Below are 24,353 nucleotides of genomic sequence, written 5' to 3'. Positions count from 1 at the left end.
TGATTTAGGGCAGGGAGATATTAGGGCAGGGAGATATTAGGCTTGGTATATATGAGAGGATTTTTTTGATGGAAATAGTTGGGGATATGGGCCCTGGGTTCAGTGTTGTACATCAAAGATGTGCTTCTGGGTTTATTTGCTGTCTTTAGGGATTAGGCAGGTAATCCTTGGATGGCCAGCCTTTCCCTGGGTCCTAAAGAGAAAAAGTGAAAGCAAAGTCACTCAGTCATGTCCGACTCTTTGCGACCCATAGACTGTAGCCTACCAGGCTCCTCCATCCATAGGATTTTCCAGGCAAGAGTACTGGAGTGGGTTGCCATTGCCTTCTCCAGGGGATCTTCCTTACCCAGGGATTGAACCTGGGTCCTCCCCCATTATAGGCAGATGCTTTTACCATCTGAGCCACCAGGGAAGTCCAAAAGGCTGGGTCCTAAAGGCTCTGCCATATCAGAGCATGAAGATATGTTGTTTAGTCACTGAGTTGTGTCCAGCTCTTCTGCAACCCCACAGACTGTAGCCTGCCAGACTCCTCTGTCCATGGGTTTTCCCAGGCAGGAATGCTGGATTGGGTTGCCATTTCTTTCTCTGGGGGATCTTTCCAACCACATGGATCAAACTTGCATCTCCTGCTTTGGAAGGGGATTCTTTACCTCTGAGCCACCAGGGAAGCCTGTTAAAAGATACAGAAAATTTAAAAACATGATTAATGCATTTATGCTTTCTTTAGGCTTACATTCTCTTTTACAGTTTTTGATTGAAAATGTATTAATTAAGCATATTTTGTCTTACTAGGGTAATAAAGGCATTAAAACTATAAGCTGAGATCTACCTTTGGATAGCATAATACTTTTATTGTTGCCTGATTCTTATTCATTTCTATTTTGATTTTCTTTTAAATTTTTTGTGTAGGAGTCCATTCTTAAAAAAATACTTCTTTGTCTGCACCTGGTCTTAGTTGGGACACAAAGGATGTTTGATCTTTGTTGTGTCATATGGAGTCTTTAGTCATGGCATTGAACTCTTAGTTGTGGCATGTGGGATCTAGTTCCCTGACCAGGTATTGAACCTGGGTCTCCTGCATTGGGGGCACAGAGTCTTAGCCACTGGACCACCAGGGAAGTCCCTTGGAGTCCCATTTTTTAAGTTTTAAAACAGTTAAAAGACGTTTTATTGATTATTTCAATATTATATTGTGGTCGGAGAAGTTAATCTTAGACATAAGTTCTTTGAAATTTTGTGACTCTGTAATTAGTTTTTTAGTTCCATGTGTACTTGAAAATAATTATATTCTTATATTTTTGTTTAGTGGAAAGTTCTCTATATAACCGTTAGATTAAACTTATTAATTTTGTGGATCTATTCTACATACTTATTCTGATTTATCAGTTTTTAGTACAAGTAAATTAGCAGTTCATGTAGTGGTTGAAGATTGATTTTTTTCTTATAATTATATTAGTTTTGCCTTACTTAAGAGTGAGATATGAATAAAGTTTTATGCATTTTATTAGTTTATTTATGCTTTTTTTTTTTTTTTTTGCCACCCTACACAGCTTGTGAATCTTAGTTCCTTGACCAGGGATTGAACCCAGGCCCTTATAGTGCTGAAAGTGCTGAATCCTAACCACTGGACAGCCAGGGAATTCCTGTTTATTTATACTCCTTTTACTGTATATCATACCTTTCCATACCTATTAATGTTGTCATAATATTGTTTTGTCTGATATTAAGATTTCTGCATCATCTTTTTTCTGTGTTGGTGTTTGCCAAAATATTTTAAAATTTATTTTCAGCCTGTTTCTCCTATAAACAACTTTTAGTTGAATTTTGTATTTTATTTTTATGTCAAATTTGATAACTTCTTACAAATGAACTAAACACATTTACATCTAGTAGACTGATTTTTTTCATTGATTTGTTTACCACTTTTACTTCTCTTTTTCTGTCTTTTGATGAGTTGATAATTGAATACTACTTCTAACTCAGTTTATAACAAAGTGGGAATATAGAGTTATCTATTGACATTGCCTCAGATCCTTGTGTGGCATCAGCCTCAGCCACTAGATCCTCGTGTACCTCATATGCTAGGGAACTGGGTGATACAGTGATAAATACTGTTTTTATCTCAGTAGTGATGATATTTCTGAAAGTAGATTTGGAAGCTTTTGTCCTTCAAAACTGCAAAAGAAGGGAAGGGAGGGAATAAGGGAGGAAAGAAAAACAGTTGATAAGATTTTTGTATTGAGCATGTGTTTCTTTTTAATAACAAAATAAGTACATGCATATCCTATATAGCTATACCATACTAACATTTCTTCACCAGTATCTGCAGGGACCCATATATAGTTTTAATAATTGGTTGGATTAAGTTTTTAGAATGGGTAATATATGCCTGGTCTATAAAACCAATGATAGATAAAATAGAATTTTAAAAGGTAAAGCCTTGTTTGAAAAAATGAGATAAATTTATATGTGGGAGTAAGTAGTAGATTAGAAGTAAGACTTGGAAAGTGGAGTTGAAGCCTTGGCTGTGCCAGGATTTAGATATGGAAATAGTTGAGGTGGTCCTGAATTCATGTCCTGTAAGATCCTAGAGGCTGAGAGTCACACTTGATACTGGAGACCAGAGCTAAGGATACTGAGTAAAACCAGACATTGGGGTGGGTTGCCTTACTTGTTATGGGAGGCACACTACAACTGCCTGCTACTTGAGGGTAAAACTCAACATGGGCACAGCTAACTCCAGATTTACATTATATTTTTTATTGTGGTTGCCATGTGCTGAGCTCAGTTGGGGAGTTCTGTTATTTAGGAAGAAGAAAACAAAAAGGCAGACAACTAATGGTTCCTGCCATATGGAGGTACAGAAATTGTAAGAACTGTGTACAAGAGGATTTCCGATTCAGTGGGTTAAGTATATAAAGAGAAGACGTCAGGTAGATGCATGGTGAAGGGATTGACTAACTCTGCTCAGACATGTATGGGGAAATAATGAAACAAAAAATAAATGAGATCATAAAGGATATTCAGGATTTGCTGACTGAGGAAGAACACTTGTATTGAGGAATGGAATACCATATGAAGGAAGCTTAAAGTTATGATATTGATTCTGTAAATTTAATTATCACACATATGGTATTCTGTTAAGGTGCCAAGAATACAAAGTGAAATGAGACTTTGTGTAGTTCATCTAAGAACTTGCTGGGTGGCTGGGGGAGATGCTATTTAAGCAGCCTGTTTCAGTGACAGGACACTTAGTGCCTTAATAAATAAAAAGTGGTGCAAGAGCACAGTGGCCTGCCTGCTGTGCATGCTCAGTCGTGTCCAACTTTTTGCAACCCCCAGGGACTTCAGAGGGTAACAGGCAGGAAGGCCCAGGGGTCTCCAAACGGAGGAAATAGGCTGCAAGCGTCAGACATTTTTTCTCTCTCCCTTAATTGGCAGGAGGAAACAAACTCCAAGTGTCAAATTTTTTTTTCCTTCTCCGTACAAAATTAAAAGGAGGTTCTCTATGGAAATGTTTTTCTTAAGCTATGTTAATGAAACTATGTATTTGCTTTGGAATTTGCCTTTCTTCAAAATGGTTCCACCTAAGACTAACTTTCTTTTCTCAAGCCTTGGGCTAATAATAGCTCAAGAAACCAGAATTCATATCAGTTGTTTTATGGCTGGGGGATGATACACCTCATGCCATCCTATCTCAAAAATGCATATTGTGGGAGAGTGGCCTGGTGAAACTCCGTCAGCCTTGAGGTGTCTCTCTTATCTGATTAATAGCTTTCTAACAGACATGAAACAGCTTGCTAAAACTAGCAAGAGGCGGCACTATCCATCCCCCTTCTGATGTCTTATGTCAGAAGCTTTCTCTGTCCCTTTTTATACTTTAATAAAACTCTGCTATACAAATGCAGAGTGATCAAGCCTGGTCCCTGGTCCCGAAGTTAAATCTTCGGAGATCACGAATCTGACACTGTTCACCATAAGGTATCAGACTGTAGCCCACTAGGCCTCTCTGTCCATGGAATTTTCCAGACAAGAATACTGGAGCGGGTTGCCATTTCCTGCTCCAGGGAATCTTCCCAACCCAAGGATTGAACCTGTGTCCTGCATTGGCAGGCAGATTCCCACTGTGCCACCTGGGAGCACAGTGGAGAGGCACCTAAATCAGCCTTATCTGATGATAAGAGAAATGACTCTTGAATTTAGGTTCCAAAGAAGGAGCAATGCAGAGACAAACATCTTTAAAGGATGCCAAATTGGGGGAGCAGAACATGGACCTTTATGATGGAGCATAGGTGAAAATATGGAAAGATAGGTTTATATGAAGGTGGTTTTATCCTGAGGGCTAGGAGGAACCATTGGAGGATTTTGAGTAGGGGACTTTAAAGCTCAGATTACTGTGGTCATTTACAATTTAATAATTAAACAGAAAATGATTAAAAAGGGAAACATGGACCTAGGAAGTATAAATCTATTGGGTTGGCCAAAAAGTTTGGTTTTTCCACAACATTTTACAGAAAAACCTGAATGAACTTTCTGGCCAACCCAATATATACCTTTCCCCCCAAATTTTTAATATTGTAGTAAAATACATATAATACAAAATTTACCATCCTAAACTCGCCTCCTAGTTTTATTGAGATATAATTGAAATCGAGTGCTATGTAAATTTAAGGTATACAACACAGTGATTTGACTTACATGTATCATGAGATGATTAGCAGAGTAGGTCTAATGAATATTCATCATCTCATATAGATACAACATTAAAAAATAGAAAAAAAATTTTCCTTGTGATGAGAGCTCTTAGATTTATTCTCTTAACAGTGTTCATCTGTAACTTGCAGCAGAGTTAATTATCTTTATCATGTTTTACATTATATCCCTAGTATTTATTTATCTTGTAACTGAAAGTTTGTAATTTTTGATTGCCTTCATCCAATTCCCTCTCCCCGAACCCCTCTGATAGTTATAAAACTGGTCTCTTTTTCTATGAATTTGTTTGTTTTTGAAGTATAATTGACCTGCAACACTGTATGTCTCTGATACACAGCATAGTGATTCATATTTTTGTATATTTCAAATGATCATGATAAGTCATTGTCATCTGCCACCATACCCAGATATTACACTAATTATTGACATATTTCCTATACTGTATATTTCATATCTGTGACTCATTTATTTTGTAACTGAGAGTTTATACCTCTTAATCTCCCCCACTTATTTCTCCTGTTCCCCCCACCCCTCCCCTCTGGCAACCACCTGTTTGCTTTCTGTATCTTTCTGTTGTTATGTTGGTTCCTTTGTTTTCTGCTGCTGCTACTGCTGCTAAGTCACTTCAGTCGTGTCCGACTCTGTGCGACCCCATAGACGGCAGCCCACCAGGCTCCCCCGTCCCTGGGATTCTCCAGGCAAGAACACTGGAGTGGGTTGCCATTTCCTTCTCCAATGCATGAAAGTGAAAAGTGAAAGTGAAGTCGCTCAGCCGTGTCCGACTCTTCTCGACCCCATGGACTGTAGCCCGCCAGGCTCCTCCATCCATGGGATTTTCCAGGCAAGAGTACTGGAGTGGGGTGCCATCGCCTTTGTTTTCTAGAGTCTGCATATAAGTGAAATCATTCAGTATTTGTCCTTCTCTGTCTGACTTACTTCCCTTAGCATTGTACCCTCTTAGGTCCATCCATATTGTTGCAAATGCAAGATTTCATCTTTTATATGGCTGAGTAATATTGTGGTGTATGTGTGTGTACACATACATATATACCACATCTTCTTTATCCACTCACCTGTTGGTCACTTAGTTTGTTTCCATGTCTTCAGTTCAGTTCAGTTCAGTCGCTCAGTCATGTCCGACTCTTTGAGACCCCATGAATCGCAGCACACCAGGCCTGCCTATCCATCACCAACTCCCGGAGTTCACCCAGACTCAAGACCATCGAGTCAGTGATGGCATCCAACCATCTCATCCTCTGTCGTTCCCTTCTCCTCCTGCCCCCAATCCCTCCCAGCATCAGAGTCTTTTCCAATGAGTCAACTCTTCGCATGAGGTGGCCAAAGTACTGGAGTTTCTGCTTCAGCATCATTGCTTCCAAAAAAATCCCAGGGCTGATCTCCTTCAGAATGGACTGGTTGGATCTCCTTGCAGTCCAAGGGACTCTCAAGAGTCTTCTCCAACACCACAGTTCAAAAGCATCAATTCTTTGGCGCTCAGCCTTCTTCACAGTCCAACTCTCACATCCATACATGACCACTGGAAAAACCATAGCCTTGACTAGACGGACCTTTGTTGGCAAAGTAATGTCTCTGCTTTTGAAAATGCTATCTAGGTTGGTCATAACTTTTCTTCCAAGGAGTAAGGGTCTTTTAATTTCATGGCTACAGTCACCATCTGCAGTGATTTTGGAGCCCCCCAAAATTAAGTCTGACACTGTTTCCACTGTTTCCCCATCTATTTCCCATGAAGTGATGGGACCGGATGCCATAATCTTCGTTTTCTGAATGTTGAGCTTTAAGCCAACTTTTTCACTCTCCACTTTTCACTTTCATCAAGAGGCTTTTGAGTTCCTTTTCACTGTCTGCCATAAGGATGGTGTCATCTGCATTTCTGAGGTGATTGATATTTCTCCTGGCAATCTTGATTTCAGCTTGTGTTTCTTCCAGTCCAGCGTTTCTCATGATGTACTCTGCATATAAGTTAAATAAACAGGGTGACAATATACAGCCTTGACATACTCCTTTTCCTATTTGGAACCAGTCTGATGTTCCATGTCCAGTCTAACTGTTGCTGCCTGACCTGCCTACAGATTTCTCAAGAGGCAAGTCAGGTGGTCTGGTATTCCCATCTCTTTCAGAATTTTCCACAGTTTATTGTGATCCACACAGTCAAAGGCTTTGGCATAGTCAGTAAAGCAGAAATAGATGTCTTTCTGGAACTCTCTTGCTTTTTTGATGATCCGGTGGATGTTGACAATTTGATCTCTGGTTCCTCTGCCTTTTCTAAAACCAGCTTAAACATCAGGAAGTTCATGGTTCACGTATTGCTGAAGCCTGGCTTGGAGAATTTTGAGCATTACTTTACTAGCGTGTGAGATGAGTGCAATTGTGTGGTAGTTTGAGCATTCTCTGGCATTGCCTTTCTTTGGGATTGAAAGGAAAACTGACCTTTTCCAGTCCTGTGGCCACTGCTGAGTTTTCCCAATTTGCTGGCATATTGAGTGCAGCACTTTCACAGCATCATCTTTCATGATTGTAAATAATGCTTCAGTCAACATAGAGATGCATATATCTTTCTAAGTCAGTGTTTTGATTTACTTGAGGTAAATACCCAGTAGTCAGAATGCTGGGTCATATAGTAGTTCTATTTGTAGGTTTTTGAGGAACCTTGATACTGTTTTCTGTAGTGGCTGTACCAATTTACATTTCCACCAACAAGTGCATAAGGCTTCCATTTTCTCCACATCTTCACCAGTACTTATTTGTCCTTTTGTTAATAGCCATTCTGGCAAATGTGAGATGACCTCTGAGTGAAGTCCTAAATCTATTTTTGAATGAAAATTACACATGGAGCCCTAGAGGGGAAAGTAGAATTAAGTACAACAGTTAATGTGAAAGATGCCCAAATGTTATGATTAATTGCATGTTGAATAGGCTGGAATTTCAGGTGACCTCGAGTTTGGTGTATGTCAGGAGAATATGGTTGGTAAATTTTACCATAAATATGGTAAAAGTGATGATGCAATCTAAACCTTATTTATACCGTACATTCCCCTGTGCTGTGTGTTCCATATTCTTTTGGAAATATGTACAACTTCAAGTGACACTTTTAAGATGTACAATAATTAGAGTATACTAAAGAGTAAGGAGTGGAATAGTGAGGTGGTTAATATAATGAAAAAAAAAATTAAAAAAACAAGATAAATATGGTCTTGTTTAGGCCATAAAATTTAAGGGGAAACTTAGATTGTAATGTTGATACTCAAAAAAAGACTTTTTGATTTTATCTTATTCAATCCCCTTGTTTTACACATAAGGAAATGGAGTTTCCTGGAGGTTGATGTGACATTCCCTGAGTCATAGCTAGTGAGTGACTGAGCAATGTTTAGAACCCAAGTGTGTGGTTAAAAAGGAAATTGAATGCATCATAAGCATGTTTTATTCACAGGGCAGTCAAGCAGGACTGGAACTACAAGCAACTAAGTCGCCTAGGATACAGAATTGAGGGAAGTCCTCATTCTTAGGTGCAGACCTTGCACTTGCAAGATCCTTATTTGTCAGTGTAATATATGAACGTGATTCAAAATGTCAAATAAGACTAAGAGGTACCTCCCAGCCCAACACATTAGGGGAAGGCTGAGGAAGCTAGGTGGCGTGATGATAGAAGAGAATTGTCCCTTAAGACCTAGCCTTCTGTGTGCAGTTATCTAACAGTTGGTGAGCACTCGCGGAACGTTGCTTCACTCTCTGAGAGCAGTGTAGGGTGTACTGTTGTCAGGCTTGGACTGTTTCCTATTCTTTTTCCCTTGAATCAGAGAGATTTTCCTTTGTGCTTCTAAAGTTGTGTTCACCTACACAGCCACCTGGGATTCTCTCAAGCTTGGCTGCAGAGTTAGAGAATCTAAAGACAATCCTCATTTCTTCTGCGTTACAGCGCACATACCAATGTGGAGGAAGTTTAGAGATAATTGTAAAAAAGACATAAGATAAATCAGGTGTTTTACTGTTGTAGTCAAGTAAAACTGGTCTCTTTCTGACTCCTTTTTTGTTTTTTGAGGGTGGAGTCACCTGGTAGGCTGCAGTCCATGGGGTTTTGAAGAGTCAGACACGACTGAGCGACTTCACTTTAACTTTTCACTTTCATGCATTGGAGAAGGACATGGCAACCCACTCCAGTGTTCTTGCCTGGAGAATCCCAGGGACTGAGGAGCCTGGTGGGCTGCCGTCTGTGGTGTCGCACAGAGTCAGTCGGACACATGACTGAAGCAACTTAGCAGCAGCAGCAGCAGCAGTTACCTAGTTCAGCTCCATTCTTCTTAGAAAAAGAACATGTTTCTTTTTGAGAGTCCTTTCCCCCAGCAGTTAGGGGTTAGAGGCAGACAAGGCTGAGTAAAATGCCTCCTTCCATGTTTGTATTTACCTGCACTTCCAGGATGGATGACTCATGGAGTAGAAAAGCTCTCCTCCAACTATTAGTAGTTTCCTTTTTCACATTACCCTGTGTGAGGAGAATGAAGCCAGAATGTACAGCCTCTTAGAACTATTAAGAATCTTCTGGATCTGTCCTGTTTTAACCTGATACCAAGCTTGGCTTCTTAGGACCATTATATTTTTTGTTTTTTTCAGTTCAGTTCAGTTCAGTTGCTCAGTCGTGTCTAACTCTTTGTGACCCCATGAGTCGCAGCACACCAGGCCTCCCTGTCCATCACCATCTCCCGGAGTTCACTCAAACTGACGTCCATCGAGTCAGTGATACCATCCAGCCATCTCATCCTCTGCTGTCCCCTTCTCCTCCTGCCCCCAATCCCTCCCAGCATCAGAGCCTTTTCCAATGAGTCAACTCTTCGCATGAGGTGGCCAGAGTATTGGAGTTTCAGCTTTAGCGTCAGTCCTTCCCATGAACACCCAGGATTGATCTCCTTTAGAATGGACTGGTTGGATCTCCTTGCAGTCCAAGGGACTCTCAAGAGTCTTCTCCAACACCACAGTTCAAAAGCATCAATTCTTCGGCACTCAGCTTTCTTCACAGTCCAACTCTCACATCTATACATGACCACTGGAAAAACCATAGCCTTGACTAGACGGACCTTTGTTGGCAAAGTAATGTCTCTGCTTTTGAAAATGCTATCTAGGTTGGTCATAACTTTTCTTCCAAGGAGTAAGGGTCTTTTAATTTCATGGCTACAGTCACCATCTGCAGTGATTTTGGAGCCCCTAAAAATTAAGTCTGACACTGTTTCCACTGTTTCCCCATCTATTTCCCATTTTGTTTTTTAGGCCTTTAGAATTCAAGGCAGACCATATGTTTTTATATTACATTTTAAAATGGGTGTGTTCTGGCAGCTGAGAGTTTATAAAGTGAAAAGAGAGGCTAAGTCACCATGGAAGCCCAGATAAATGTATAAACAGTAGCAACACACTGGACCTAATTTATGCATGCAGTTGGCATAGTTTGTGAAGCTGATCGGAAGTGAAATGTGTTTAAGATAAGTCAGCATTATAGGTAAAATAATAGTAACAAGAAGTAAAACTTTGCCCACTAGTCTGTAAGCTCTTCCAGGACAGCTTTAGTTTTGTAAGCTGGTTCACTGACACTGTGCTCAACACACAATAGGACCTCAAAAAAAAAAAAAAAAGCCTGGTAAACGTTTACAAGTGAAAGCTTGTTTATAAGCACCACATAGTGTTCAGTGTTAGCTTTCATTCACCCATTGCAAAGTGTTTCTATGTACAGGCACACATACACACGAAATTGTTACATCTGAAATTATCTGTACTTGCTAATGTTAGAGTTGCCTTAATCCTCGTCTAGCTTTTTATATTGTTTTTTCATTTTTCTTCCATCTGAAGTCTTCTTATACTATTCTTCTCTCTTTTAAATTTGACACTTTTTTTCCCCAGTCAGTTCGGATGCCTGTCATTCTTGTATGTGACCCTTTTAGTTTGTTTGTAACAGAAAGGTACTTTTTTGCTTGTGAAATGAAAAATTCAGAGATAGATTCTAGATAAAGGATGATTAAGTTTAGAGGCTAAAAAAATGAAATCTAATCTTTGTTTGCCTCTCAGCTTCATTGCCAGGTTCCACGTGGTGATGGTTACTCTGAGTATACATGTTCTCAGGTTTTAGTCTGTTGGGAAAAGGGTATCATCCCAGTAACCCCCCTAGACATACTGGGAGTCTTTCAGGATGAGCACATTGAAGTTAGTTATTTGGGGATTTCCCCTTCTTCATTGTTTACTGAGAGATCTGTAGCCCAACCTAACTTCCGGAGCTAGTCACTTGGGTATTGTCACTCCGCTGATTTTTATCAGAAACAGGAAGTTGTCAAGTTATGTACTAAAGTACAGTAGATTTCTAAAATTGCATTTGTATTAGCATGGGAGATTTCCCTTTAGAACCACTGCTGCTGCTGCTAAGTCACTTCAGTCGCTAGCTGGTTCTTTACTTTTTCCTTGGAATATAATAACTGGCTTCCCCCAAATGGTCTATATACGTAGCAAGACGCTTCCCAGGTGGCGCTAGTGGTAAAGAATCCGCCTGCCTGTGCTGGAGACACGGGTTCAGTCCCTGGGCCCAGAAGACCCCCTGGAGGAGGGCACGGCAACCCACTCCAGTATTCTTGCCTGTAGAATCTCATGGACAGAGGAGCCTGGCAAGCCACAGTCCACGGGTTTGCAAAGATCGGGTACTACTGAAGTGACTGAGCACTCAAACATATGTAGCAAACATTACCCTTTCTCATTGTGTACATATCCTGCACAATATGAAGATGATTGTTAACATGACTTAGTGTCATTAATATGTATGGATGTGAAAGTTGGACTATAAAGAAAGCTGAGCACTGAAGAATTGATGCTTTTGAACTGTGGTGTTGGAGAATACTCTTGAGAGTCCCTTGGACTGCAAGGAGATCCAACCAGTCCATCCTAAAGGAGATCAGCCCTGGGATTTCTTTGGAAGGAATGATGCTAAAGCTGAAACTCCAGTACTTTGGCCACCTCATGCGAAGAGTTGACTCATTGGAAAAGACTCTGATGCTGGGAGGGATTGGGGGCAGGAGGAGAAGGGGACAACAGGATGAGATGGTTGGATGGCATCACCGACTCGATGGACATGAGTTTGGGTGGACTCCGGGAGTTGGTGATGGACAGGGAGGCCTGGCATGCTGCGATTCATGGGGTTGCAAAGAGTCAGACACAACTGAGTGACTGAACTGAACTGAATGAATTTATAAAAGTAGGTTGGGAAGAACTTAATTTTAGGTGTTTGGCTTGATGTTATTCCCGCATTTAGATAAGCAGTTCTTTAAAGGGGCTTCCCTGGTGGCTCAGTGGCAAAGAACCCAGAGGAGCCTGGTGGGCTACAGTCTGTGGGGTCACAAAGAGTCAGACATGACTTAGCAGCTGAACAACAGTAACAACAACAACACCGTTGCTGAAGTGGACCTTTTAGGGAGTTCCTAAGGCCCAAACTGTTTTCATTAGACTGAGATGTTCAGTTTCTGTTTCCACTCTGAAATTACTAGAGACTGCTTGAAATGCAGTGTTATAAAGATGTCAGCATTTGGAAGATCTGCAAAACTTGGTGAATGTATATTGAGTGATGATACAATACCATATATGAGTAAAAATAGTTAGATTTAAGGTCAACCAACGAATGTTTTCTGCTGTACAGTAGGATTCACACTTTGGGGTATAAATGAGATTTGACACTTGGAGTGATGTAATCACAGTGATGTAACACCACGGTGTTGGTACAGAACAGTTCCTTCATCTGCTCAAGAAAAAAAAAATTTCCTCCTTGCTTTGTAGTCATACTTTCTTCCCACCATTAACTTGTGAAAGCCACTGATCTAGTCTCTGTTCACAGTAGTTTTGCCTTTTCCAGAAGGTCATATGTAGCCTTTTGAGTCTGACTCGGTGAGATAGCTGTGTCCTACGTAAGTTATGTTTAATTCTGTAAGAAGCTGCCAGACCGTTCTCCATAGTGGCTGTGCTGTTTTGCATTCCAACAAGCAGTGTATGGATTCAGGCTGCTCTGCAGCCTCATTCACACCGATTATCGTCAGTTTTTGTGTTTCCTTCTTTCTCCTCTGTTTCACTTGCTTTCCTTGCTCCCTTTTTCCCTTTCTTTCCTTCCTTCCTTCCTTACCTCCTTTCTCTTGTTAAGCCATTTAATAGCTGTGTAGTGATAGTGTTTTGTGGGTTTAATTTGCATTTCTGTAATAACTAATGATATTGAAGATCTTTTCATGTGCTTATATGCTCTCTCTATGTCTTCTTTGGTGAAGTATCTGTTCAAATATTTTGTCTATTCTGGAACTTCCTGGTGGTCCAGTGGTTAAGATTCCATGCTTCCAGTGCTGGGGGCAACGGGTTCAATCCCTGGTTGGGAACTAAGATCCCACATACTGTACAATGTGGCCAGAAAGAAAAAAGAATATTTTTAAAAATTGCCCATTTAAATATTAAATATTTAACATTTAATAAAATATATTAATTTAATAATCAGTGGCAAAGCACTTATTATTCAAGGATAATTTAGTGTATGAAACCTCACATACTAGTGGTTCTACTGGCCTGGCCCCCATGGCTTTGGGCTGGGAGTCTTTGTCAGGCCTGTTGAAACCCAGGTAATAGCCTCCTCTTTGGAAACTGGGGAGGCAGCCTTCATGATTTCAGAGTTGCCTTTAGGGTCTTTGTTCTCTTGTCTTGAAGAATATCCCAAGTTCCCAACTGAATAGGTTTGTGGTCCCACCATGTATAAGTCTTCTAAGAAAACTGACAATCTTTCTTCTTCTTCCAGTTCAGATTGGCTGTTTCCTGCTTGGGTGTCTAATTAAGTCTAATTTCACAACCGTACTAATCTCTTTATCAAGGGGTCCTTGGCCACAACCTTAGTGTTCTGTTCTGAACATAGTGCTTTCTCATTTTTTCCAGTATATATAGGCAGAGAGTTTTTCAACTTAACATTTAAATTTCTGTTTACCACTTGACAAGAGAACAAGTCAAGTGGTAATCTTTATTTCTATAAAAATTTCTATCTTTATTTCTCTACTTGCATTTTAGTATTAGCATTCAAGGGAAGCTATACTGCTGCTTCTGCACGTTGTTTGGAAATAGCATCAGCCAAATAAGTTCAATTTCATCCTCAAAAGTTCTACCTTCCACTGAACAATAAGACACGAACAAGTTGTCTTTTTGGTCATTCTTGCTAGAGAGAGGGCGATTTTATTGATCATTTCAAAGAACATCCTTTTGGTTTCAGAGTGAGTAAGTAAGTGTTAGTCACTCAGTTGTATCTAACTCTTTGCGACCTCATGGACTGTAGCCCGCCAGACTCCTCTGTCCATGGGATTCTCTAGATAAGAATATAAGAGTCAGTTTCCATTTCCTCCTCCAGGGGGATCTTCCTGATACAGGGATTGAACTCAAGTCTCCCACATTCATTTATGTTTTGTTTCAGTTTCATTGATTTCTGATCATTATTAAGTTCTGTTTCCTTTGGGTTTAGTGTGTTCTTCTTTTTCTAGTTTCTTAGGGTGGAAGCGTGAAGTGAAGTCGCTCAGTCGTGTCTGACTCTTTGGGACCCCATGGACTATAGTCTACCAGGCTCCTCAGTCCATGGAATTTTCCAGGCAAGAGTACTAGAGTGGGTTGCCATTTCCTTCTCCAGGGGATCTTCCCAACCCAGGGATCGAACCCGGGTCTCCCACACTGCAGGCAGACGCTTTACCATCTGAGCCACCAAGGAAGCGTACATTACTGATTTGAGATCTTCTTTTCATACATCTTATAATAGCATTTTAATGCTGTAAATTTTCTTCCAAGCAGTGCTTTAGCTTCATCCAGCAAATTTTCATTGTTGTGTTTTCATATTCATTCAGTTAAAAATATTTTCTAGTTTCTTTTGAGAAGACCCTTTGGTGCATGAATTATTTAGAATTATTGTTTAATTTCCAAATATTTAGAGATTTTCCAGTTCCTTTCTGTTCCTAATTTCTAGTTTAATTCCTTCATGGTCAGAGAACATATGCTATGTGATTTCAGTTATTTTACACTTATTAAGGTTTGCTTTATGGTCCAGAATATGGTCTGTTTTGGTGTACTTGAAAGATTTGTGCATATATTGTGTTGAGTATAGTTTTCAATTAGATTCAGAGGGCTGATGTTTAGATCGTTTGTATCTTTGCTGCTTTTCTGTCTACTTGTTTTATGTATTATCAAGAGTAGTGTTACAGTCCCCAAGAAGAATGGTGAATTTCTTTACTTCTTTCCGTTTTAGTAGTTTTAGCTTCATGTACTTTGGAACTCCTGTTTGCTGTTGTTCAGTTGCTGAGTGGTGTCCAAGTCTTTGCGACCCCATGGACTGTAGCACGCCCGGCTTTCCTTCCTTCACCATCTCCTGAAGTTTGCTCAGATTTATATCCATTGAGTCAGTGATGCTATCTAACCAACTCATCCTCTGCCACCCTCTTCTCCTTTTGCCTTCAGTCTTTTCCCAGCATCAGGGACTTTTCCAGCTCTTCACATCAAGTGGCCAAACTATTGGAGCTTCAGCTTCATCATCAATTCTTCCAGTGAATATTCAGGGTTGATTTCTTTTAGAATTGACTGGTTTAATCTTGCCATCAGTCCAAGGGACTCTCAAGAGTCTTCCCCAGCACCACAGTTGGAAGGAATCAGTTCTTCGGCACTCAGCCTTCTTTATGGTCCAACTCTCACATCCACACATGACTGGAAAAACTATAGCTTTGCCTGTACAGACCTTTGTACAGGCAAAGTGACGTCTTTGCTTTTTACTATGCTGTGAAGGTTTGTCATAGCTTTTTTCCCAAGGAGCAAGCGTCTTAATTTCATGGCTGCAGTCACCATTCATAGTGATTTTGTTTGGAGCCCAAGAAAATAAACTGTGTCACTATTTCCATTGTTTCCCCATCTATTTGTCATGCAGTGATGGGACTGGATGCCATGATCTTCGTTTTTTGAATGTTGTGTTTTAAGCCAGCTTTTTTAACTCTTTTCTTTCACTCTGATCAAGAGGCTCTTTAGTTCCTTTTTGCTGTTTGCCATTAGAGTGGTATTATCTACATATCTGAGGTTATTGATACTTCTCCCAGCAGTCTTGATTCCAGCTTGTGATTCATCCAGCGCAGCATTTTACTTGATGTACTCTGCATGTAAGTTAAATAAGTAGAGTGTCAGTATACAGCCATGTCTTACTCCTTTCCCAATTTTGAACCAGTCTGTTGTTCTGTGTCTGGTTGTAACTGTTGCTTCTTGACCTGCATATGGATTTCTCAGGAGACAGGTAAGATGGTCTGGTATTCCCATGTCTTTAAGAATTTTCCGTAGTTTGTTTGGCATAGTCAGTGAAGCAGAAGTAGATGTTTTTCTGGAATTCCTTTGCTTTCTCTGTGAGCCAGTGAATGTTGGCAGTTTGATCTCTGGTTCCTCTGTCTCTTTGAAATCTAGCTTGTACATCTGGAATTTCTCAGTTCATGTACTGTTGAATCCTAGCTTGAAGGATTTTGAGCATAACCTTACTAGCATGTGAAATAAGCACAGTTGTATGGTAGTTTGTACATTCTTTGGCATTGCCTTTCTTTGGGATTGGAATGAAAACTGACCTTTTCCAGTCCTGTGGCCACTGCTGGGTTTTCCAAATTTGCTGACGTGTTGAGTGAAACACTTTAACATCATCATCTTTTAGGGTTTGAAATGGCTCAGCTGGAATTCTATCACCTCCATTAGCGTGGTTTGTGGTACAGCTTTCTAAGCCCCACTTGACTTCAGACACCAGGATGTCAGGCTTTAGGTGAGTGACCATATCATTGTGGATATCTGGGTCATTAAGACCTGTTTTATGTAGTTCTTCTGTGTATTCTTGCCACATCTTTTTAATCACTTCTACTTCTGTTAGATCCTTACCGTTTCTGTCCTTTATCATGCCCATCCTTGCATGAGATGTTCCCTTCCCTTGATATTTCCAATTTTCTTGAAGAGATCTCTAGTTTTCCCCATTCTGTTGTTTCCCTCTACTTCTTTGTACTGTTCATTTAAGAAGGCTTTCTTACATCTCTGCTGTTCTCTGGAAGTCTGCATTCAGTTGGGTATCTTTCCCTGAATCCCTTGCTTTTTGTTTCTCTTCTTTCCTCAGCTGTGTAACGCCTACTCACACAACCATTTTGCCTTCTTGCATTTCTTTTTCTTTGGGATGGTTTTGGTCACTGAGTCCTGTACAGTGTTACGAATCTCTGTCCATAGTTCTTCAGGCACTCTGTCTACCAGATCTACAGAATATTAGAGTGGGTTCCCATTACTTTCTCCAGGGTGTCTTCCAGACCCAGGGATCGAACCCACATCTCCTGCATTGGCAGGTGGATTCTTTGCCTCTGAGCTACTTGGGAAGCCCCTGGTAATTTTCATTCTGAAATCTATGTGGTTAGATATTAATATAGCCACTACAGCTTTCTTTTGAAATAATACATGCTTGATCCTTTTACTTTTAATCTATATAGCATCATATTTAAACTGGATTTTTGGTAACAGTTGGGTCTTATTTGTTAATTTAATCTTGTAGGTCATTTATATAATTATTGATACACTTGAGTTTTAATATTTGTCTGTTTCTTGTGTTATTTGTTCCCATTTTTCCTTTTCCTTCTTTTGGATTGAGTATTTTTTAAATATCTGTTTTAATGTATCAGTTTTTGGCTATATTTCTTTGTCCCTCTTTTTAGTGGTTGCTCTAAAGACTTTTCAGTAGTATGCTCTAAATAATATACCATATATTTAATATTTAATTTCCCCCATATTATTAAATATAAATATAGTATATTAAATTAAACATTATACTTCCCTGGTGGCTCAGTTGGTAAGGAATCTACCTGCAATGCAAGAAACCCATGTGGGTCAGGAAGATCCTCTGGAGAAGGAAATGGCTACCCGCTCCAGTATTTTTACCTGGAGAATTCTATGGACAGAGGAGCCTGGTGGGCTATTACAGTTCATGGGGTTGCTGACTTGAATGCAATTGAGTGACTAACACTTTTACCCCTTCTTCCCCCCACCCCCACCCTCCCACCTCCTCGTATATCTTTTAAGTTTATATTTTACAACTTAAGCTAGAACATAAAGCCTTAACAGCTGTTTAGGTTCCATTGCCCTATCCACTTACATGATGATTGTCATATGAATTGTACATATATAGGTTGAAAGCTCCTCCATGTAAATGTTATAATATTCCCTTTCAAGAGCTGTGTATATTTTGAAGATCTTAAGAGATGAAAATCAGTCTTCTTATATTCACCCAGATAGTTCGCATTTTTATTACTCCTCCATCATTCCTGAAGTTTCATTTCCCTCTGATACAATTTTTTTTTTTTTTTTTTTACTAGTTTTAGCCTTGAAACTTCTTTTACATTTCTTTTAGAGCTAGGGTGTTGGCAACAAACTGATATTATTTTGCTTCATTGAGAATATCTTTATTTCATTTCATTCCTGAAGGATATTTTCCCTGAATATAGAATTCTGAATTTTCAGTTGTTTTCTTCCAGCATTTTAAGATATGGTTCATGGTTTCTGATGAAAAGTCATTTCATTCAAATTGCTCCCTATGTCAGGATTTTTCAACTTTAGTACTTTGGACAGGATAATTTCTTGTTGTGGAGTCCTATCCCATTTATCATAGGATGTTGAGCAGTATCTCTAGCCTATACCCATTAGCACTCCCACCCCACGCAATGATGATAGAAAAATGACTCTGGACATTATAACATATCCCCAGGGATGTAAAATAACCCCCAGCTGAGAACCACCAACTTGTATGTAATATGTTGTTTTTCTCTGGCTGCTTTCAAGATTTTTCTTTTATTTATTGTTTTTAGCAGTTAGATTATGATGGGCTTGGACATGATTTGAATTTATCCTGTTTGGGTTTGCTTATTTTCTTAAATCTATAAGTTCTTGACTTTTGCTTACTTTTGGAAAGTTTCAACTACTGTTTCTTCCAAGTATTTTTTTCTGCACCAATAGCTTTTCTTTAGGGTTTCCAAAGACATGAATAGCTTTTTTGATATTGTCTCATTGGTCCCTGAAGCCCTGTTTTTTTCTTTTTCAAAAATATTTTCCCCTCTCCGTTTTTCAGATTGGATAATTTTTATTGATCTGTCTTCAGGTTTACATAGTTTTCCCTTTGTGGTATTTTGCTGAATGGGACCCTTTAAAAAGATATGTTCATTTCCTAATCTCTGGAATTTGTGGATATTACCTTATGTGATAAACTGGTGTGATTAATTTGAGAATTTTGAGGAGGATAAATTCCTGGATTATCTGGTAAGCTGTAAATCCCGTGACAAGTGTGCTTATAAGAGTGAGGGAGGGGGAGATTTGCGAGACAGAAGGGGAGGAGGCATTATAACCACAGGGCCAGAGTGATGCAGCCGCAAGGAATGTTACAGCCGCCAAAAGCTGAAAGAGGCAAAGTACAGGTTGTTCCCTAGAGCCTTCAGAGCTAGTACAGTTCTGTCAGCACCTTGATTTCAGACTTCTTGATTGTATCCTTGATTGAGACCTTCAGATCTGTGACAGAATAAATTTCTGGTTTTTTTAAACCACCCAGTGTGTTACAGCAGTCATAGAAAATGAATACATCTGCCATCTTGATTCTGCGTTCTATCCAGTGAAGTTTTTATTTCAAATATTGTGATTTTTTAATTCTAACATTTACATTTGATTCTATTTAATAGCAGCTTCTCAGATTTATTTTTCCATTTGAGTGTTTACCTTTACTAATGGAATACGATTATATTGGCTACTTTAAGATTTTTGATAAGTCCAACATCTGGGTTATTTATTGGTTGGCATCTATTGGTTGTCCTTTTCTTCCAATTTTCCGCCAAATTTTCTTGCTTCTTGATATGTTGGGTAATTTGGGGTTATATACTGGACATTTAGGTGTGAGAATTTGGATCCTGTTAAAATGCTTTGGAGAATTTGCTGTTGTTTAAGCAGGCGTCGGTCTGGTTAGGTTCAGAGCAGTTTTTACTTGGTTTTGATGGACAATAGTTCCAATATCAGTTTCAGTTTCTAAACCTTTGCTGTATTGATTGCATCTGTTTGCTGTATGCACCGGTCATGGATGGACTGGGCTTGGGCGGCATTTATTTTGTATTTCAGTTCTCAGTGCTTTTGTAATACTTCTTTGGAAATTCCATGAATGTCCAACTTGGTGGAGGTTTAGTACTTACGTTGGTTCATAATTAGAATTATAGATATTAAAGATTTCACAAGCTCAATACTAGTTGAAGTGTTAAGGATAATTTTTATTCAATAAATATTACAATAGGGAAGAGAGAATTCAACTTTGTCAAAACAAAAGGCAGGAGGCTTTTTAGAAACTGGAGTGTGCTAAGGGAAAGGCATCCAGTGGTGTTGAAGTGGGGTTGGTCCATATGCCTAGGGGAACCTGGGTTTGTAATTGTTACTTATCCAGAGGAGAAATAAACTTCTCTTTATAACAGAGGCAGTGGTGCAGGTTTTAGAGCTAAGTGAAAGTCTTTCAGTTGTGTTTGACTCTCGCGACCCTTTGGACTGTAGCCCACCAGCCTCCTCTGTCCATGGAATTCTCCAGGCCAGAATACTGGAGTGGGCCACCAAGTTAGAGCAAGGCACCCACCAAAGTTCAGTCCCTGTCCTACAGGGTCTGGGAACAAGATTGAGAATTATCTTCTTGAATGTTTGTATTTTAAACAGATTGCTCTACGGTTCTTGAAAAAGCAGTTTTAGGTGGTAGACAATTATTATCTCAGAGGGGCAGAGGAAGTATTTATAATTGCAAGCTTTCTAAAGTAACTGCTCTAAGAGGGATTTCAGGGGCCTGTCATCAAGGTTTAGCTGGAACAAACAGTAAATTCTTCTGGCAACACTGAACTTTCTCAGGCAGGAAATTAAGGGGGCTGGAGGAGTCATCTTAGGGATGGAACCATAAGTTGTTGGAAACTATGCTAGTGTTTGTTCAAGTCTGTTAGTGTGAGAAGTCATTTATGACAAAGCATTTATGCTGAGAGTCTGCAGTTTTTATAGATCAAATTTGAGGCCTAGTCAAGAAGAGGGTTCAGAGGAGCCTGACTAGAATTTGGTCAAGAAGAAGTCTTTGTCATAGATTACATTCTTCTACTCTTCTTTCATGGGCGTTTTCCCCATATCCTCCAGTTCCTATAGCCAGAAAAGTTGAGTTCTCTTATTAGACGTCTGAGCACTGAAGAATTGATGCTTTCGAATTGTGATGCTGGAGAAGACTCTTGAGAGTCCTTTGGACAGCAAGGAGATCAAACCATTCAATCCTCAAGGAAATCAGTCCTGAATATTCATTGGAAGGAGTGATGCTGAAGCTCTAATACTTTGGCCACCAGATGTGAAGAGCTGACTCATTGGAAAACACCCTGATGCTGTGAAAGATTGAAGGCAAGAGGAGACAGGAATGACAGAGGATAAGATGGTTGGTTGGCATCACCGACTCAGTGGACCTGAGTTTGAACAAACTCAGGGAGATAGAGAAGGGGACAGGGAAGCCTCGTGTGTTGCAATCCATGGGGTCTCAAAGAGTTGGACATGACTTAGTGACTGAACAACAACACGTACAGTTTCAGTCTCCCATGTTGTTGCTCAGTTTTGGGCACAACTATGCCTGCCTTCAGGGTGAAGTGGTTAGAGAAAGCATAGGTGTCCCTTTGGATTCTTTTTTAAGAAAAATTATTTCTCTTTTGGTTGTGCCGCACAGCATGTGGGAAGCTAGTTCCATGACCAGGACTCAAACCCACATTCTCTGCATTGGGAGTGCAGAGGCTTAACCTCTGGGCTGCCAGGGAAGTCCCCTCTCGCCGTCTTAATATATATGCTCTCTCCACCATTGTGGCAGTAATGCAGAGGCACCGTTGGCGGCCTTGGGGCACGGCTGGGAGAGGAGGGAAAGAAGAAAACCACCTCAGGGGCTGAACTTACCCACTCTGGCTTTCCAGAGCCTTTCCCCCCAGTGCTTTGGCCAGGTGAGCTGCTCTTCCATATGAGGTTTTTCCTTATTGTACCTGCTGCACAGTTTCCTGTTCCACTTAGTTTTAGGTCAAAGCTAAGAAATAAAGTGTGTGTGTGTGGTGGGGTGACCAAAAAGAAATTTATTGTTCAGTCAAATTTCAAAGGAAATTCATATATTCAAAGAGAAATCTGTGTATTGATCTTTTTTTCAAGTTGATTTTCCTCTTCAAGCTACCTGTTGTATACTTCCCAGAGTCCTTAGTTAGCTGATTCTTTGCATCTTTTTCATGGAGATTTTGGTTGTGATCAGTTGGAGAGAGGGTTTGCAGCAGGCTTATTTATAGTCATCATTCCTGAAATTAAAAATACTTGGGCCAATGATTTTTAATATTTAAAACGGTATGGAAAAGTTCACTGATAAAGTTTTAAATTCCACATTAGAAACTAGTCTTTAAGAAACTCTACTGCTTGTTGTGTTTTGGTATAGTACCAAAATAGAATCCACAGTTATCTGAAAACACTTTTAAAATACTCTTTCCCTTTTTCCAGCTATGCATTTATGTGAAACCAGGTTTTCTTTTCAGCCAAAATAATATTGATGGTGGTTTAGTTGCTAAGTCGTGTCCGATTCTTGGAACCTCATGGACTGTAGCCCACCAGGCTCCTCTGTCCATGGGATTTTCCAGGCAAGAATACTGGAGTGGATTGCCATTTCCTTCTTCAGGGGATCTTCCCGACCCAGGAATTGAACCCAGGTCTCCCACATTGCAGGCAGATTCTTTACTGACTGAGCTATGAGGGAAGCCCAAAACAACACTGTAATACAGTAAATGTAGAAACAGGAGAATCCACCTTCTATTAAATAGTCAGACATTTTTAAAAGAAACGCAAAAAATGTAAAATAATTCTACTCTTTTCATTAACGTTTTGTTTTAGAAAATATAATTTTCATTTAAAATGTTAAAACATATTGACTTAAATGTGATTATATTTAATTGAATTTAAAATGCCCTAACAATTTCTTACCTTTAATTTTCATGGTAAATATTGATAAAAGCTCTTTGAGTCTTCAGATTTTAAGTATGTGAAAGGGTTTTGAAACCAAATAGCTTGAGAATTATTGATTTAGTAGGTAATTGGTTTCCATGTATTTATAACTTGTGTATTCCTCTTCTGTTCCTTAAGAGTCAGCAGTAATCAAAAGTACATGAACTCGGGGCGGGGAGTGAAAAGAACATGTATTTGACTCCCAGTTGACTCCCAGTTTCCCCTGCTTATTTTCACAGGTTGAAAAGCCATTTAATTTCTTAATATCTGTATTATAAAGTGAGGATAATACTTTGAATGATTGTTGTGAGGGAAATGCTAGGATATGCCTGAATCATAGACCTTCAGTAAATGTTCCTTGGTGTATAGAGTTAGATATTTTTAACAACTCTCAGCCTTTGTGAGGGTGTAGAAACCTTTCATTTTAAGCCAGTAGGTGTTCTCTAACTCAGTTCGTTGATCCCTTTCCAGTCAGAATGAAGGGTATAATTTATGAAGATTCCTAGAACAGTAAATTTCATATTGTCTTTAGTGACATATTGAAATGATTGAGTTCTTTAATTCCAACTTGGTTCTGTCCTTGTGGTAACCAGATTAGTGAGTGTGTGAAGATCCAGTTTGGGAATGAGATTGGAAGTGAATTTGAAAAACAAACTAAGATGAGGAAATAAGCCCAGGAAAAAAAGACAAACAGGATGTGGGTGCTATAAGGTGAGAATTATGTCAAGTGCGAGGTCCATGATGTTTATATGATGAGAGCAGGGCAGGCAGTCAGTGCGAATTAGTGGACAGCTTTATAATGGAAATCCAACACTCGGTGTCAGGGAGAAATTGGACACTGTTTGGTGAGGCTCTTCGGTTTAGGTGCTAGGCTCAAGGAAGAGACAAAAGGATAGGAATCTCATTCCTGAAAGCAAGAATGCGGGCAGAGAACATCCCAATGCAAATATTGTTAGTGTGGTTGGAAATATGGAGCTGAAGCTTTTGTAGGAAACTGTGATATATTAATTGACAGTCTTTACAACCAGCCCTCTGGGTTGGATCAAAAAAAGTGCAGTGGAGTCACTACATTTTAAATTTAGGTCATTTAAACTAAGCTTGGATAAAAGATAGCAAGAGAGAAATGGCTGTTAAAATAGTGCAAATGTTACTACTTGTAATTCTCCTCTGAGTATCTGTTCCAGGGCAAGTGTGAGATGGGAAACATTTACTTTTCTTTTCTCAGGTTGCCTCAGTTGCTGTCCCTCTCATAGTGTCATGTCATTTCACTTTGTGACTTGTTCTCAAAGATGCAGAGTTTTCCCCACTATCTGAACTCTAAAGTTAGCTCTTCTATCTGGTCCTTAACTGAGAGATGGTCATCAGAGGAAAGCTAAATTATAGTGGGTTTTGTTTTTGTTTTAGAATGTAATTGTTTAAATTTTGAATGTAATTCTGCTGGAAAGCAGATTGCATTTTATATCAACCTAACTGCTCTTAAATTTTTTTATGTTACTTGCCCCATGTTCCTCATCCATATTTTGTGTTTTGGATGCCTGTTCTGATTAGCAAGCTTTCAG

At 39.5% G+C, this 24,353-nt stretch overlaps 1 protein-coding gene across 4 annotated transcripts in view; it reads left to right on the top strand.

The window, feature by feature from the left end:
* NCK1 (NCK adaptor protein 1) overlaps positions 1 to 24,353 on the top strand; it is a 76,372-nt gene that overhangs the window by 27,025 nt on the left and 24,994 nt on the right. Inside the window, exon 1 of one of the 4 annotated variants that reach the window (XM_070794398.1) lies at positions 17,892 to 21,761. The exons of the other annotated variants lie outside the window; for them this stretch is intronic. The gene's annotated coding sequence lies outside the window, so the exon portion shown is untranslated. Of the gene's footprint in view, positions 1 to 17,891; positions 21,762 to 24,353 lie in introns of those variants that run through there. 4 annotated transcript variants of the gene reach the window in all.

The sequence above is a fragment of the Bos indicus genome, chromosome 1 (genome assembly GCF_029378745.1).
Source record: "Bos indicus isolate NIAB-ARS_2022 breed Sahiwal x Tharparkar chromosome 1, NIAB-ARS_B.indTharparkar_mat_pri_1.0, whole genome shotgun sequence".
In the NCBI taxonomy this organism is placed as follows: domain Eukaryota; kingdom Metazoa; phylum Chordata; class Mammalia; order Artiodactyla; family Bovidae; genus Bos; species Bos indicus.
This window is presented reverse-complemented; position numbering and strand designations above follow the sequence as displayed.